This window comes from Heterodontus francisci, unplaced genomic scaffold (assembly GCF_036365525.1).
Source record: "Heterodontus francisci isolate sHetFra1 unplaced genomic scaffold, sHetFra1.hap1 HAP1_SCAFFOLD_701, whole genome shotgun sequence".
Lineage (NCBI taxonomy): Eukaryota > Metazoa > Chordata > Chondrichthyes > Heterodontiformes > Heterodontidae > Heterodontus > Heterodontus francisci.
In genome coordinates this window covers 180,364-185,000 of record NW_027140629.1, presented here as the reverse complement: position 1 = coordinate 185,000, position 4,637 = coordinate 180,364, and positions in this window count along the sequence as shown.

Below are 4,637 nucleotides of genomic sequence, written 5' to 3'. Positions count from 1 at the left end.
GCCGTGGTCTGAGGGCACATCCTGTGGGATGTGGGAGGCGGGGGAAGGAGAGCGCCCTTGGTGCGTGTGTCTAGGCGATGCATTGCGGAAGGATGGGCGGGTGGGGCCGGGCGTGTGGGTTCCCGACTTATCGGTGAACCATTTGCTACTGCGGGGCCAAAGCAAAAGGGAAAGCATAAGGGCGCAGGCTGCCCTCTGCGGGACAGGTCCGGCCCTGACGCCGGTTTACGATTTCTCCGGTAAAGCACCTGTCGGGTGGCGACCGGAGGGTCTTTGCAGGGCCTGGATCTCCGAGCCCGTGGGACAGGCGGGAAAGGGTGGCGGCAGCCGGTTGAAGTCCCGACCCTGGGCAGCCTCCCGGTCTTACCTCCATAACTTCGGCGAGGAGGGTCCGATCCCCGCGCGGTCGACGGCAGGCGGTAGGGCTCGGAGGGGCGCGGCCTGGTCCGCGAGTGCCCCGGCGCCGCCCCTCTGCCCGTCCGAGGGACAGTAGGAAATGGCCATACCGCTTTCCGGCCGATTGCCGCCGGACGTCCGGCCGCATTCGCTCGGTCTGCGCGGCCGGCGGTAGCCGGGGGCGAGGGGCATCGGGCGGTGGCGGAACCAGGCCGGCCCGACCGCTGGGGGCCGCCCGGGCGACGTTTGAATCTGTCGGGTCGGACCGCCGAATCCCGCGGGATTTCGGGATCGAATCTGCGGGTGGAATCGGCACCTCGTCCCGCTGTCCGGTTCCCCCCGGTCGACTGCAACGGGTTTCCGAGGCCCGTCGGTCAGGCGCGGTTCGCTCCGCAATCCGCCGGCCGATCGGCACCGGGCGGGGCTCTACGGAAAGAGGGGACCCTCCCGCGTCGAGTGCCGGCGCACCGACCCCGCAGGCTGACCGGGAAGGTGAAGACTCACCCCGCTGAATGCCCGGCCCCGGCTACCCTCCGGCTCCGGGGCCATAACTTCGGGGAGGGAGGTCCGATCCCCGCGCGGTCGACGGCAGGCGGTAGGGCTCGGAGGGGCGCGGCCTGGTCCGCGAGTGCCCCGGCGCCGCCCCTCTGCCCGTCCGAGGGACAGTAGGAAATGGCCATACCGCTTTCCGGCCGATTGCCGCCGGACGTCCGGCCGCATTCGCTCGGTCTGCGCGGCCGGCGGTAGCCGGGGGCGAGGGGCATCGGGCGGTGGCGGAACCAGGCCGGCCCGACCGCTGGGGGCCGCCCGGGCGACGTTTGAATCTGTCGGGTCGGACCGCCGAATCCCGCGGGATTTCGGGATCGAATCTGCGGGTGGAATCGGCACCTCGTCCCGCTGTCCGGTTCCCCCCCGTCGACTGCAACGGGTTTCCGAGGCCCGTCGGTCAGGCGCGGTTCGCTCCGCAATCCGCCGGCCGATCGGCACCGGGCGGGGCTCTACGGAAAGAGGGGACCCTCCGGCGTCGAGTGCCGGCGCACCGACCCCGCAGGCTGACCGGGAAGGTTAAGACTCACCCCGCTGAATGCCCGGCCCCGGGCACCCTCCGGCGCCGGGGCCATAACTTCGGGGAGGGAGGTCCGAGCTCCGCGCGGTCGACGGCAGGTGAAAGGGGCCGGTGCGCCGCGGAAGGCGACAGCAGTCCCGTCAGGCTGCACCTCTGCTCGGGCGAACGGCGTCAGGAAAAGGGGAGAGCACTTCCCCACCGATAGCTCCGGAACGCCCGGACCCATTGGCCCGCGGCACCGGTGGCTGCTAGAGGGCCTCCGGCGCCGTCAGCCGGGGTACGTCCCAGGCCGGCCGGACGGCGGGCAGCCGGAGGCAACGGCCTGGAACGGAGCCAGACTTGAGTCGTTCCGTGTGCCGTGGGCAAAAAGGCAGGGCTGCGGGTCAGCGCAGTTTGGCAAACCTAGCCGCAAGTGCGGGAAGGGCGGAGGAGCACACGGACGCCGCCTTCCCAAACTGAGCCCAAAGTGCCCAGGCATGCCCCCTTGATCTCGCCTAATCAGTGAGCCCAAAATAATTTCAGAGTGTGGAAACCTGATCCAAAAAGGTCGAAAAGAACGGCCAGAGATCAAGTCCGAAAGGGGAAATCAGTAACAAGCAAGCAGAGTAATCATTAACCAAAAAGCGCAAAATTATGTTAAAAGTGTGAAATCATTAACCAAAAAGTCGAAAATAATGTCCAGAGACCAAGTCCGAAAGTACAAATAATTAACCAGTAAGCAGAGTCATCATTAACCAAAAATCGCAAAAGTAAGTAAAAAGTGTGAAATCATTAACCAAAAATCGCAAAAGTAAGTAAAAAGTGTGAAATCATTAACCAAAAACTCGAAAATAATGTCCAGAGACTAAGTCCGAAAGGGCAAATGGTTAACCAGTAAGCAGAGTAATCATTAACCAAAAATCGCAAAAGTAAGTAAGAAGTGTGAAATCATTAACCAAAAATCGCAAAAGTAAGTAAAAAGTGTGAAATCATTAACCAAAAACTCGAAAATAATGTCCAGAGACCAAGTCCGAAAGGGCAAATGGTTAACCAGTAAGCAGAGTAATCATTAACCAAAAAGGGCAAAAGTAAGTAAAAAGTATGAAATCATTAACCAAAAAGCACAAAATTAAGTTAAAAGTGTGAAATCATTAACCAAAAAGTCGAAAATAATCTCCAGAGACTAAGTGCGAAAGGGCAAATGGTTAACCAGTAAGCAGAGTCATCATTAACCAAAAATCGCAAAAGTAAGTAAAAAGTGTGAAATCATTAACCAAAAACCCGAAAATAATGTCCAGAGACTAAGTCCAAAAGGGCAAATGGTTAACCAGTAAGCAGAGTAATCATTAACCAAAAATCGCAAAAGTAAGTAAAAAGTGTGAAATCATTAACCAAAAACTCGAAAATAATCTCCAGAGACTAAGTCCGAAAGGGCAAATGGTTAACCAGTAAGCAGAGTAATCATTAACCAAAAGGCGCAAAAGTAAGTAAAAAGTATGAAATCATTAACCAAAAAGCGCAAAAATATGTTAAAAGTGTGAAATCATTAACCAAAAAGTCGAAAATAATGTGCAGAGACTAAGTCCGAAAGGGCAAATGGTTAACCAGTAAGCAGAGTAATCATTAACCAAAAAGCGCAAAAATATGTTAAAAGTGTGAAATCATTAACCAAAAACTCGAAAATAATGTGCAGAGACTAAGTCCGAAAGGGCAAATGGTTAACCAGTAAGCAGAGTAATCATTAACCAAAAATCGCAAAAGTAAGTAAAAAGTGTGAAATCATTAACCAAAAACTCGAAAATAATCTCCAGAGACTAAGTCCGAAAGGGCAAATGGTTAACCAGTAAGCAGAGTAATCATTAACCAAAAGGCGCAAAAGTAAGTAAAAAGTATGAAATCATTAACCAAAAAGCGCAAAAATATGTTAAAAGTGTGAAATCATTAACCAAAAAGTCGAAAATAATGTGCAGAGACTAAGTCCGAAAGGGCAAATGGTTAACCAGTAAGCAGAGTAATCATTAACCAAAAAGCGCAAAAATATGTTAAAAGTGTGAAATCATTAACCAAAAACTCGAAAATAATGTGCAGAGACTAAGTCCGAAAGGGCAAATGGTTAACCAGTAAGCAGAGTAATCATTAACCAAAAAGCTTAAAAATATGTTAAAGTGTGAAATCATTAACCAAAAACTCGAAAATAATCTCCAGAGACTAAGTCCGAAAGGGCAAATGGTTAACCAGTAAGCAGAGTAATCATTAACCAAAAAGGGCAAAAGTAAGTAAAAAGTATGAAATCATTAACCAAAAAGCACAAAATTAAGTTAAAAGTGTGAAATCATTAACCAAAAACTCGAAAATAATGTGCAGAGACTAAGTCCGAAAGGGCAAATGGTTAACCAGTAAGCAGAGTAATCATTAACCAAAAAGCGCAAAATTATGTTAAAAGTGTGAAATCATTAACCAAAAACTCGAAAATAATGTCCAGAGACCAAGTCCGAAAGTACAAATAATTAACCAGTAAGCAGAGTCATCATTAACCAAAAATCGCAAAAGTAAGTAAAAAGTGTGAAATCATTAACCAAAAATCGCAAAAGTAAGTAAAAAGTGTGAAATCATTAACCAAAAACTCGAAAATAATCTCCAGAGACTAAGTCCGAAAGGGCAAATGGTTAACCAGTAAGCAGAGTAATCATTAACCAAAAATCGCAAAAGTAAGTAAAAAGTGTGAAATCATTAACCAAAAATCGCAAAAGTAAGTAAAAAGTGTGAAATCATTAACCAAAAACTCGAAAATAATGTCCAGAGACCAAGTCCGAAAGGGCAAATGGTTAACCAGTAAGCAGAGTAATCATTAACCAAAAAGGGCAAAAGTAAGTAAAAAGTATGAAATCATTAACCAAAAAGCACAAAATTAAGTTAAAAGTGTGAAATCATTAACCAAAAAGTCGAAAATAATCTCCAGAGACTAAGTGCGAAAGGGCAAATGGTTAACCAGTAAGCAGAGTAATCATTAACCAAAAATCGCAAAAGTAAGTAAAAAGTATGAAATCATTAACCAAAAAGCACAAAATTAAGTTAAAAGTGTGAAATCATTAACCAAAATGTCGAAAACAATGTCCAGAGACTAAGTCCGAAAGGGCAAATGGTTAACCAGTAAGCAGAGTAATCATTAACCAAAAAGGGCAAAAGTAAGTAAAAA